Source organism: Triticum aestivum, chromosome 4D (assembly GCF_018294505.1).
Source record: "Triticum aestivum cultivar Chinese Spring chromosome 4D, IWGSC CS RefSeq v2.1, whole genome shotgun sequence".
NCBI classification, from domain to species: domain Eukaryota; kingdom Viridiplantae; phylum Streptophyta; class Magnoliopsida; order Poales; family Poaceae; genus Triticum; species Triticum aestivum.
In genome coordinates, this window is record NC_057805.1 from 411,371,288 (window position 1) to 411,385,319 (window position 14,032).

Here is a 14,032-nt window from a genome sequence, read left to right on the forward strand (position 1 = left end):
ATCGAGCAAAGCTTCTCCGACAACGGTCGGCAACCCACGTCCGAAGAGTTAGTACTCGCCGAGAGCGTTCGGGCAGCCGTCCGTTCCTCCGCCACATACCTTGACATAATGGATGTCACATCCCTAGTTCTAGTAATGCACTAGGCTAGCCCTTCATGTGTGCATCGTGTTTAAATTTCGCAGAAACTTGAAATGGGGATGACAGAACCCCCAGCACCCCTTAGACCAACTAGGGTTTACCAAAATTCTTTTCAATGAACCTGACATGCCCTTCTAAAATGTTCATCATCTTTGCCTTGGTCTAGAACCTCTGACAAAAATGGTGCACAATTTTCTAGGACAGCATAAGGTCATTGGATTAAATTATACTCTATTTGCATTTGGGCATTTAAATGCTACTAATTATTTTAAATGTCCAAATAATCCTACGCTAAAATGTTCCATGTTGTTTATATCCTAAACAGTGGGCATGAGCAGTTTGGTGATTTTTGAAAGTGCCTAGCTATTTTTAATAAAGCTCTAAAGTTGGAGAAAAATAGAAAAACTGAAACAAAAAGAAGAGAGAGAGAAAGGATACCTACCTGGGCTTACCTCCTGTGCAGCCCACCTGGACGGCCCAGCTGGCTGGCCCAGCCCACCAGGGGCATGCCTGTCTTCTTCCCCATGCCAGTGCATGAAGCAGCTCGGTAGCGAGCGCAGACGTCGCGCTTGGCCACCTCCTTCTTGCAGCCGCCCCCTGACGTCGCCCTGGAGACGCCACGCACCCCCCAGGCCCTCTCGCTCTCTCCCCGAGTTCCTCTCCTCCTCTAGCTCTCTCGCACGCAACCACCGAGCGCTGTCGTCGCCGCCGACGAGCACAACCGCGGCCATCGCCTCTCCCTCGCCTCTCCGTGCTGTCCAGAGGCTCCGCCTCGACGCCACGGAGCCCCAAGACGAAGCACGCGCCCGTGGGACACCCGAAGCGACGCCGTCATCCTTATCCTCGCCGTTGGACGCCGGAGATCCCCCTCGCCGCCCCGCTCGCTTCAGCCCCTCCCCGAGCTTGCCGACTCGCTCCCCGTGTCCATCGTGAGCTGCTGATCATCCTCCCCCTCTCCGTTCTCTCTCCTGCACTCCGTAGCCACCACGCCCCTCTCGCCCGACTGCGCCGCCGCCTGCACTCTACGCAGACGCAGCTCCGGTGACTATTTGGTCCCGAGCGTACGTCCAACATGCTCACCACCGCGCGTAGGGCCTCCCTAGCGCCTCGCTAGGCTCGCTAACGCACTGCAGCAACCGCGCCCGTGTGTCCCGAGCTCCGGCCACCGCCCGACTCGTCGCCGCCGCCGTTGCACGCCACCCCAGCAGCCGCAGCTGCCACCATCCGACGCGCCTCGTCGCGCCGGTCCCGCAGAACCCATCCGCATGGCCTCTCGTCGCCGGAAACGGCCGGACGAGCACCTCCGCCGAGTCCTGCTTAGCGCCGGCGGCTAATCGCCGGTTAGCCGACGTGGCCGTCATTAGATTAGGGACTAACTAACCCTATTAGTTTAACTCCTAGACACTTACAACTGGGACCCACCGGTTCAATTAACACGCTAACTAAATTAGTTAGATTTAATCTAATCCGATGGACCCACGTGTTAGCATTGACTTTGCTGACGTGGCGTTTGACTGGTCCCACCTGTCTGTGAGCCTGACTAGCCCTGAGTCACTGACCAGTGGGACCCGCACGTCAGGTTTGACCTGGACCGGCCCTGTTGACTGCTGACATCACAGTGACATCATGCTCATGTAGTTAATTATTTTCTGGATTTATTCTTATTTAGGAAATTTCAGAAATTAATGCTAACTTCAAAAATTCATAGAAATTAAATTGTAACTCCAAATGCAAAGATTTATATATGAAAAATGATCAAAAAAATCCAATCTGTCCATCTCTACTGGTTTCATGCATGTTAGAGCAACCTAACCTTGCTGTTTAGATGAAACATGGTAATGCACTCATATGAGTTCATAATTTAGGTTTGTATTTGAATCTTTGATTGAAATAAGCTCAAACCACCATATTTGTAGATGCATTAGCCCAACACACTCATTTTGCCCTATCATATTCATACATCATATTGTTGCACTGCATTGATTGTGTTTCCTCTCTGTTGTCGGTGTTGTTCCCCCTCGGTAGACGTTGTTCCGACGTTGTGATCGTTGACACTAATGAAGACTCAATGCTATCTTCAAAAGTGGCAGGCAAGAAAAAACCCCCCTTGTTCATTCCGATACAATCCCACTCTCTCGCTCCTGCTCTATTTTACTGCATTAGGACAACAATGATTCAACTGTTACATGTTGTGGTAGTTGAACCCCTTTTCCTCTGCATGACCTGTCATTGCCACAGTAAATAGATGAAACCCACTAGCATGAGTAGGAGTTATTTGAGCCCTGATGTGCCTACTCATTCATGCTTGTTTTTCATGCCTGCTATTGCTTAGAGTTGAGTCAGGTCTGATTCATCAGGGATGAATTGGAATGGTGATGAACATGTCCTACTGTGTGTGAGCTAAGTGTGTGAACACGATTTGGTAAAGTTAGTGGTGAGAGGCCATGTAGGAGTACATGGTGGGTTGTCTCATTGGAACCGTCCTCAGGAACTGAGTTCTGTGTTTGTGATCCATGAACAGCTACTACCACACGTTGGGCACTGAAATATGACCCCGCTCGACTTATTAACCCCCCCTTGTCCTCTGTCCAGGAGTTGCAAGTAGTTTCTGGTGTTTGTAGTATACTGGAGGCCGTGCGCAGCGCTGACCCGAGGGGTGGGCTGTGATGCGTTAGGCACGTGGCACAGTGTACCGAGCGCCCGTTTGGTGTCTCGGGAACCCTGCACACATCGTTTGGGGCTGTGAGCGAAACCCCGGCTGGATCTCCTCACGGATGGAACCCGAATAGGCGATAAACCTGGACTAGAGACTTGTGTGGTTAGTTAGGTCGTGGTCTACACCCACGTCGGCTTTCGCTTGAAGTCTGCCGAGCACATGTCGTGTGCAGACGCTAAGTGGTGGAAACATGTGTGAAGAAGTACACCCCTGCAGGGTTATAAATGATCTATTCGAATAGTCGGGTCCACGGTAAAGGACTTCTGGGTTGCCTGTACAGCTCATAGACAAGTGAAAGTGGATACTCTAAAACTCGCAAGATAAGCGTGAGTGCTATGGATGGCCTTCTCGTAGGGAGACGGGAGCGAATCCATAGTGGTGTACTGATATGGTGAATATGTGGACTCGTGTGCGCCACCTCAAAAAGAGTTACTTCAGACGTAGTTTAGGATAGCCACCGAGTCAAAGCTGGCTTGCTGCAGCTAAATTCCACCACCCACTTTGTTGATACTCATGGATATGTAGCTAGTTCTGATGTAAGTCTTGCTGGGTACATTTGTACTCACGTTTGCCTATTTTATGTTTTGCAGAGAGACGTCAGTCTCGCTAGTAGTTCCGTGTGGACTTCGATGTTTAGCTTGATACCTCAGCTACGATCTTGTGCCCTCGGCAGGATCTGGTAGATAGTCAGGCTTCTCAGCCTTTTTCATTTGCAGATGTCTGTACTCAGACATGTTAAGCTTCTGCATGTGCTTTGACTTGTATGCTCTGAATGTTGGGTCATGAGACCCATGTTTGTAATATCTCGCTCCTCGGAGCCTAATGAATAAATACTTTGAGTCGTAGAGTTTTGTTGTGATGCCATGTTGTATTTACGTATATCGAGCATATTGTGTATATGATTGAAATGCTTGGTATGTGTGGGATCCGACAACCTAGTTGTTTATCCTTGGTAGCCTCTCTTATGGGGAAATGTAGTCTTGTGCTTCCATGAGCCATAGTAGTCCGCTACAGCCCGGTTCACCGGAGTCCTGCTAGCCCAGCACTACTGCTCCAGAACACTTGACTGGCCGGCATGTGATTCACTTCGTTCCTGTGTCTGTCCCTTCGGGGAAATGTCACGTGGTGACATCCGGAGTCCTGCCTAGCCTGCTATAGCCCGGTTCACCGGAGTCCTGTTAGCCGAGTGCTACAGCCCGGATTTGCACGCTGCTGACCGACACGCTCGATGTTGATTCATGTATGCCCGTCCTCGTAAGTTAGTGCCACTTTGGGTTCACGATTAGTCATGTCGGCCCGGGTTCTCTGTCAAATGGATGCTACCGACACTATCATATACGTGAGCCAAAAGGCGCAAACTGTCCCGGGCCATGGTAAGGCAACACCCGTGGGAATACCGTGCGTGAGGCCGCAAAGTGATATGAGGTGTTACCGGCTAGATCGATGTGACTTGGAATCGGGGTCCTGACAACAGAGCCCGTCCAAGCCCAGATCACGGCTGCCCACACCCAGCTCGTGGCGGCCTTTTCCAAAGAGATGGCGGACACGGATGGCGAGATGCTTGTCGAGTATGGTGCGATGAATTCCATGGAGCCCCTTCCCCTGGAGACAGTCGGGCGCGAGCTGGACATGGAGGAGGCGGCGGAGAACGACGAGCACCAGTCGTAGTAGTACTCTTTGTTTTGTTTAATTAAGAGCGCCGGTCTTTAATTTGTTAGTGTAATGTTTAGGTCAAATAGCTCTGTTTAATTGCTGAACTTGTGGAGCCAGTGAGTTTGACCAACATTGAAACAATGCTACGAAATGCTCGTGCATTTCGTGAACTTTCACTTGCGGAAGAAAAATGGTGGGCCCGCATGTTGGAACAATGCAACGTGGTTGTCACCCCAGGAAATAAGCTGTCAATATTCTCAGCTATGGTCACCTTTCTTCAGGTGAAGACATCTGAGCGGATGACCAACAAATCATTCGATGTGATGTTCGCACCTTTCCGCAAATCTTTCCCAGATGCGTCTGAGCTGCCACACACCTACAGTAAAATGAAGAATTTCCTTCGTGCAGTTGGAATTGGATATGATATGATCCATGTTTGTAAGAATAATTGTGTTATGTTCCAGAAGGATTATGCCAACTTAAGTGAATGCCCGAAATGCAAATCATCAAGATGGAATGATGGCGATGCTATGAAGAGGATTCCTCATAATGTTCTGAGACATTTTCCAATTATACCAAGATTGCAGATGTTGTTTCATGCTGCTGAAACAAGAGAGGATGTATTGTGGCATTCTAGGAACCATGAGTACAGAGATCAGAATGTAATGAGCCATCCATCTCATGGTAGTGACTGGTAAAGCTTCAATCAGAAGCACAAAAAGTTTGATGCTGACCCGAGAAACATTAGACTTGGCTTAGCTTCAGATGGATTTAACCCATTTGGCCACCAGAGCGCCACATATAGCATGTGGCCAGTGCTTGTTATCCCTTACAACATGCCTCCAAATGTCTGCACCAAAGAATCAAACTATATGATGGCCTTGCGCATCCCAGGACCAAAAGTCCTGGAAAGGATTTTGATTTATTCATGGAGCCTCTTCTGGAGGAACTTCAATAGCTTTGGAGGGGTGTTCTCACTCGAGACCTATATAGCAGCCCACCACCTGATTTCTTTCTACGTGCTGTTATAATTTGGTGCATCCATGATTATCCGGCTTTGGGCACTATGTCAGGGAGAACGGCTCATGGTTACAATGCATGTGTTCGCTGTGACAGGAATCCGCTATCATACGCAATACTTAACAAGATCTGTTACATTGGACACTGATGTTTCCTTGCCAAGGACAAGCCGCGTCCTACAAAATACCGAAGACATGTGTTCAATGCAAAGCATGAAAACCGTTATGGGCCAAAGAGGCTCACCACCGATGAGTTGCAAGTGGAATTAGAGAAGGTCGGGCATATTACACCAGGAAACCATCCTTGTAATGGTAGCGGGAAAAGGAAGCATGGCAGGGCAGAAGAGAGATTATTGTTTACCCGCAGGTCCACTTTGTGGTACTTGGAGTATTGGAAAGATTTGGATCTGCGGCATAATCTTGATGTGATGCGCATCGAGAAAAATATATGTGACAGCGTTATCGGCACACTTCTTAGTATTGAAGGCAAGACGAAAGATACCTTAAAATCTAGGGTTGATTTGACACAACTGGGTATCAAAAAGGATTTGCAGGTGGAAGATGATGAAGGTAAACCACGGGATATGGCACCAGCTGTGTACGTCTTGGACTAGGTAAAAAGAAAAGAATTCTGTGAGGTCCTGTCACGTGTGAGATTCCCACATGGATTTGCTTCCAACCCTGAAAGGAAAGTCAGTGCAGATGGAAACAAGGTACAAGGGTTGAAAAATCATGACTGCCACGTCCTAATTCAAAGGGTTTTATCTGTTATCCTTAGAGGATTCGGCCGCCCTGACTTATACAGAGCAGTTGCAGAGTTGGGACAATTCTTCAGGGAACTCCGAACTAGAAATATCAGGACAGATGCTTTGGAGCATCTTAGAGACAAGATACCAACTATCCTATGCGACCTTGAGAAGATATATCCTCCAGCCTTCTTTGATGTGATGGTGCATTTGGCTGTTCATCTACCTGATGAGGCACTACTTAGAGGTCTAGTACAGTATGGCTGGATATACCCTATTGAAAGGCGGCTAAGCACTTTCAAGGGCTATGTTAGGAACAGATCTAGACCCGAGGGTTCTATTGCAGAGGCCTACATTGCTACAAAAGCATTGACATTCTGTTCAAAATATATTGAAACAGCTGATCAGCTTAGCAAAGAGGTGGGTGAAGACAATCCCGGGCTTAATGTTTTCGATTATTCTATTCGAATTATAGGGAAGAGTCGACAAGAGGACAAACCTAAAGATTTGGACAAAATGGTTTGGTATGTGTTGAATAACTGTCCTGAGATACTACCTTATATCAAGTAAGTGCTAATTACTGCAGCTTATACATCATAATCTACTAAACTTGCAGCACATTCTTATATTTTTTGATGTTTGACGCGATCACTATGTTGTGCAGCATCTACAAAAAGGAGTTACTGCCGCAAAGTCCAAGAAACATTGACAAACTGGTTGTGGCAGGATTTGCGAAATGGTTCAAGAGCCATGTAAGATTTTGAATTGCACTATCAGTTTTTTTAATATATTGAGTACATAAGATGATCAGCTTGTCTATTTCCTAACCATAGGTTAAGAAGATGCGGGAGGATGGGCAGGCAGTTGATGATGCTCTTTACGCACTAGCGATGGGTCCTGATACTCGGGTAAGACATTATGAATCTTGCGTTGTTGATGTGCGCTACAACACCCTTGCACGCGGCGAAGGCAGGAAGACACAAAATAGTGCCATCATGAGCACGGATACGTATGGCAGAGAGATAACTGAAATGTAACATAACAAACATTGTTCAGTTGCAGTATATCTCTAGTTTCCAGGATCATCGGTGTGTGGTTCTGTTGTGCTATCGTTGGTATAACCTGTTTTCCAGGATCGCAAAACCCAGAGCTGATGATTATTTCAAATCCATCAATGTCAAGGCGGCGTACCAGACCAACGAGCCTTTTATTTTGGCAAATCAAGCAACACAAATATTTTCTTCGAAGACACATTTGCACGTAGCGATGACTGGAGAGTATTGCAAAGCTTTGAGGAGAGGAAGTCGTTTAATGAAGTTGCACAACAAGATGATGCTTACACTGCTCCTGATGTACAAGATTCCACAGATGTTCCAAATATCTTTGAAAACCATCACGCCAATGATGCTGGCGAAAAGATTGCTTGTCGTGGTGTGGACATACAAGAGTTGATCAAGAAGAAGCCAATGTTTGAGGACATTGAGGATGAAGAAGAAGATGACACTGTGGGGAATTACGATTCAGACTGATACACATGGCGAAGATGTTGACGCTGCTGCTGCGGGTCACGATTAGATTGCTTTTGTCGTATTTGCCTGTCAAAAGACATTTTTATCTACTATGTGAAATTGTGTTTGCTATGACAGCCGAAACCTGATGAATGTGTTGTTTAGTATTTTGCTGTGAGAACATCACTTGGTATGTATGTTGATTTGTGTTTGGTGATGTATGACGACTAAAACATGATGACATTGTTGTTTAGTTGTACTGATATTTGGCTGTGAAACTTGAATTTGATGACATAGTTTGCTGTTGGACTGCAATTTACTCGATGTCTTCGAATGGGAACAAAGCTGACCCGATAGGGCCTCTGCTAATTTATTTATTTATTACCAAAAGGGCCTCTTCAATTTATTTATGTATGAGCAAAAGGGGAAATCCCCCAATTTCCATTAATAGAAATCATTAGATGTTCACAACACTACGCCCAGCCTGCTACATAGGTTTCATTCATTACTAGTTTCAGCAAAGTGCTCATGTCATAGCCACCGAATACATCACAAGTTCAATATACACGGCAAATAAAGAGACAATCATCCTACAGAGCACATCGATTTTCCCATTATCTTCACAAGCTCTTTCATCTTCTCATTGTTGTCAAGGTCGTTCAGCAGCTGTTGCTTGGCCATGATCAGAGGAACTACATCTTTAACCTTCTGCTCTACATCTTCCTCTTCTGATGTTCCTTCAGTTACTTTTCCAACACCCCAACCTGCTGGTATTGGGATTCCTTGGCTAACCAAATAATCAGCGTAGTTGCATTCCCCCACATCAGCAACTTCCGAGATATACAAATCACACGAATCTTCCCTTTTCTGCACGAATAAAATTGGAATATCATCAACCAAACTATTAAAAAAATCAGCAACTGAAAGCAGTAGAACAACACTTCAACATATTATTACCCCATAATTCGGGCATTTGTAGAAGACCTGGCCAGGGTTGAGGATTGTGGTTGAGATGCGACGGATGACTCTGCGTGAGTTGCAGAAGTGGCACCATACCAACGATAGCTGGTTGCGATGAGCAACCGGCTGCGGTGCGTGTGCCGGCAGGGGTGTGATGAGACCCACAGACGATGGTACTGGTGGCGACTTGGCGCAATCTTGTTGTTGCCTGCTGAAGAGCAGGTGGACGAGTAGCCAGCGGACATGGTTGCTATGGCCAGAGCTTCTGATGCTAGGAAGAGTAAGTAGAGAAGAGGAGAAGAGAATGTTGGATATGTCAGTTTCATTACTTGCAGAGTAGCATAGCACCATATATAGTCATACTCTAGGTTTGGATTCGAACCAGCTACAGGAGCACGTCTCTCTTTTTTCTAAAACTCAGCAACGTCTCTTTACTGGTACACTAGCTTGTTCTGTACGTCTTCTCAAGTCTTTGATTTTCTTTATTTTTTTGCGAGGAAGGAAGGAGGACAAAATTGAGAGTTCCTGGGACTCGAACCCAAGACCTCTCAGTTGAAAACCAAGGGTGCTAGTCACTTATGTGGCGAACGTTCCCTGGGAGGAGGACAGCAGACAAACGCATTTTCCTCGCAGTTTTAGTTGCTACGCAAGATCGAACGGTCGCAGTTTCGGGAATGTTATCAGGCGAACGAGCCCAGTTTTTCTTTTCTTCCTATATATAAAAAGTATGCTACTTGGTGTCGGCTTAGTTAACAAACGATTGTGCCAACCTTGACCGTTGGATTGACATTCAACATCTGTCGTGTTTCTTCAGTCTCTTCTTCCTCCAGCCGCCAAAGCCAAACCAGCGCCGGCGGGACTGCCTGCTCCCACCTCCCACGGCAGGTAGTGCTACCGCGCACGCATTGTGGACACATCGCACCCTAAAACTATGCGTATCTTCCCCGGCTCCTGTTCGTTCCCGTCTGAGGCCTCACCATCGTCCCCCGCCTTGGTTTTCTCGTCGCGGCGCCGCCCTCCGGTGTTGTCAACATGGTTAACAACCAAGAGGAATAAGGAGATGACTGTACATGGTGAGGATGACAGTAGGGACCCAGCAGCGCGCGCAGTAATTTTGTTTTTTCGGGACGGAGAAGGGTATCAACTGGGTTGTGCGGGAGCTGTGTCCTGTCTAGCCCAGGCTTTTATTTCATATGTTTACTACATGACCAGCCCAATTTGTTTTTTTTCCATTCTGAAAATGGCTAACCCAGCTATTTTGTTTCTTGCAGAATAACCAACGTAGGCCTACTTGCTTTTCTATGCCCTGCTGGGCTGGAATTCTTTCAAGACGAGGAGGGATGCATTCGGGCTTGCCCAGAAAATGGGCTATAAGTAATAAGAAATGGGCTATAAGTAATAATAAATGGGTTGTAAAATGAAAAAATACAGCAAACAGGCAATTAGTTCCAAAATACTTTTTTCTTTCAGATTTTGATATTTTAAATTTCATTGTTTTTGTGCGGGTGAAATTTCATTGGATTTAAATTAAGGTATGTTTAGTTTTGAAATTAATTTTAACCTGGCTAGAAATTTCGGGTTGTACGTTGTTTGGGACAGATTTGGAGGCTGACTTGTGGGTCTACTAGATTGACGTGTATGAAAGGCTTTGTCAACTTAGTCCACAAACGATTCTAGCAGCAGTGACCCTTGGATGTTAATCTAACAGCCGTGCTGCTTCTTCAATATAAGATCTTCTTGCTCCAGCCGCCCAAACCAACGCCGGTGGGACTGCCTGCTGCCGCCTCCTGTAGTCGGCTGTGCTGCCGCACAGGTCGCACCGCCCCACCCTACTCCATTGCTGGCCAGGCCATTCCTCTACTCACCCACACCTCCTGTTATATTCCGGCGACCACAGCCGAACCAGTAAACCCTCGTACTCCCCACCGCGTGGGCAACCACTGCCGCGTCTTCCCTGGCTCCGTTTCGTTCCCTTCCTAGGCCTCGTCGTCGTCCATCGTCCTGGTGCTCTCGGCGCGGCGTGGTCAACATGGTCAACGAACGACATCCATCGGAAGTGGACTGTACGTGGAGAGGTTGACAGCTGGGTCCGTGGCTGCACACAAGGAAATGCCTCCTTATTACGCGCAAAATAATGATTCCTCCACCTGACAGCTAGGACCCAGTGGAAGGGCCTCTATATTTCTCGAAAAAACGTCCCCCCCCCCCCCGCTGACAGCTCGGACCCACCAGCTATATCTTCGCACGGAAGGAAGTGCCTCCTTATTATGCACAAAAAAATGAATACTCCCCCTGCTAGCTGGGACCCACCATAGCGGGAGGCTGACTTGTGGGCCTACTAAGTTGATGCGGATGGAGGGCTTTGTCAACTTAGTCAATATGAACGATTCTAGCTCCAGTGACCGTACGATGTCCATCCGCCCAAACCAGCGCCGGTCGTGCCGCCTGCTCCTGCCTCCCATGGACGGATGTGCTGCCGCAGAGGCCTCACCACCCCCTACTACTCCCACCGCCGGCCAGGCCATCCCTCTACTCACCCACAACCCCTGTTATTCTACGGCGACCGCAGCCTCACACCGAAGCCGAACCAGTGAACCCTCGTACTCCTCTCCGCGTGGGCATCCACTGCCGCGTCTTCCCTGGCTCCGTGTCGTCCTGTTCCTAGGCCTCACCGTCGTCCACCGCCTTGGTGCTCCCGGCATGGCGTGGTCAATGTGGTCAACGAACGACTTCCATCGGAACTGTATTGTACGTGGAGAGGTTGACAGCTGGGTCCACGGCCGCAGCAAGGACGTGCCTCCTTATTACGCGGAAAATAATGATTCCTCCACCTGACAGCAGGGACCCACCGGACGGGCCACCGTATTTCAGGAAAATATATTTCCCCCTGACTGCTGGGACCCACCAGCTACATATTCGCATGCAAGGAAGTGCCTGACAGTCGGGACCCACCTGGCCGAAGCCTACGTAGTGTTTTCAATCTGGTCACGAACATGTACGTACATACGATTGGTCCGTTTGCAGGCTGCAGCGATGAACCATGGTCGTGTAAGGAAGGGAAAGTGTCATAGTATAGGCACGCACGTGTCGTAGTAGAGGCGCGCACGTAGCATGTCACGCAGTCCTGTTAATATCGTGTACACGTATGTACAGCCAGGGTGCAAGAAAGTAAATACAGCCACGTACGTACATACGGGCGGGGCCTCGAACGCCTACTCGCGCATACGTATGGCCAGGGCTCGTGTACATGGCTGGGTCGGAATGCAGAAACTGCATCATGTTCATCGAGAGCCAACCGGCTTGGCGGGACAGCCGATCGAAATGAGGCCTGGCGTACCGCAGAACGGAGGAAACGGCCTTGTGTTCGATCGGCCACACACGAAACATGATCCTGTTCATCGGGATGGTCTGGCATACCGCCAAACGGAGGAAACGGACTTCTCGTGGACCTCCTACGGTCGAAACGAGGTCCTGTTGATCCGGAGGGGTGTGGGGTACCGCAAAACGAAGGAAACGGACTTGTGTTGGAGCGCTACGGTCGAAACGGGGGTCATGTTCATCGGGAGGGGTGTGGCGTACCGCAAAATGGGACTCCACGGGCTACTGTTTAATCTCCACCGTCGACCTCCTCCAGCCTCCACGGCTACTGTTCATCCACCGTCGACCTCCTCCAGCCTCCACCTGTGACTGTTCATCCACAGGCTCCTGTTCATCCAGCCTCCATCGCTCCTCCACCGGCTACTGTTCAACCACCCCTCTCCACGAGGTCCTATTCAACCACCCTCCACGGGCTACTGTTCACCTAGCCATCCACCCGCTACTGTTCAACCAACCTTCCACGAGGTCCAGTTCATCCAGCCCTCCACGGGGTCCTGTTCATCCACCACCAACCGACTCGATCGGGGTCCTGTTCATCAGCGACAACGGCCTCTACTACCACGGGGTCCTGTTCATCCAACCCCCCCCCCAATAATGCTCACTATTCATCAAGAGGCAGCATCGATCGGCTTCAGTTAGTAGCAGTAGCAAAGGAATCACTCGGGTTCAGTTAACAGCAAGGGATCGATCGGGGTTCAGTAACGTACGTAGCTAGTGCAATTGCTCAGGTTCAGTTAGAGCCCAACGCCTCGCTTGGGTTTAGTTAGAGCGCAACGCCTCGCACACTCGCACGTACGTGTACAAGAGAAACACGCAAACCTCCATGCATCACTCGGCCCCGACAACCCACCGTAACCGGGAACTCCCCGATATTTTCCTCGCCCTTGCTTCTAACACGGTTTTTTCCGTCATGGACGGCCCAAAGAATGTCATGCAGCTGCGTCTCCGGCGCGCCCAGGACGAAAAGCCCATTTTCTGTTATGATTTTTTCTCATAGAAGTAGGAGCCCACCACATCTATGATGATACCGGGTTTTGTCACAATTATCGTCATAAGCAGCATGACAGAAAAAATTCGTTCGGCCCAAAATGTCATGGATGTGTCTTTTTTTGTAGTGTGAATTTCATATGATGAGACTGCCAGGCTCTGGGGTGCTTTGCTTCACTGTATCCACATACTGATAGAACTCACCTTACATGTTCATGCTTATACTGGCTCCAGATCTTTTCATATATGCTGACTTAGCTGAGTGTGATAGATTATCACGACTGAAATATATACCTGTCTCACCAGTCTGAGAGTGACTTCCGATGGGTGTGTCATCTAGCACTGACAACCTTTCATGAAATTGTGAACAAAATTTTCCTGGTGGACACCCAATCTTTTTGTTCCATGCATTGGGTTTCTCAACTAGCTGTAGCACTACAAAAAAAGACACATCGCTGACATTTTGGGCCGAACGAAATTTTTTCTGTCATACATATGACACTTCTATGACGATAATAGTGACAAAACCCGGTATCATCATAGATGTGGTGGGCTCCTACTTCTATGACAAAAAATCATGACAGAAAATGGGCTTTTCGTCCTGGGCGGGCCGGAGACGCAGCTGCATGACATTCTTTGGGCCGTCCATGACGGAAAAAACCATGGTAGAAGCGAGGGCGAGGAAAATTTCGGGGAGTTCCCGGTTATGGTGGGAGGTCGGGGGCCGAGCGATGCGCGTTTCTCTCGTTCACGTACGCGCTTTTGTGCGAGGTGTTGGCTCTAACTGAACCCGAGCGAGGCGTTGGGCTCTAACTGAACCCGAGCGATTGCACTGCAGGCTACGCGTTACTGAACCCGAGCGATCGATCGATGGCTGTTAACTGAACCCGATCGAGCGATTCCTTCGCTAGTGCTGCTAACTGAAG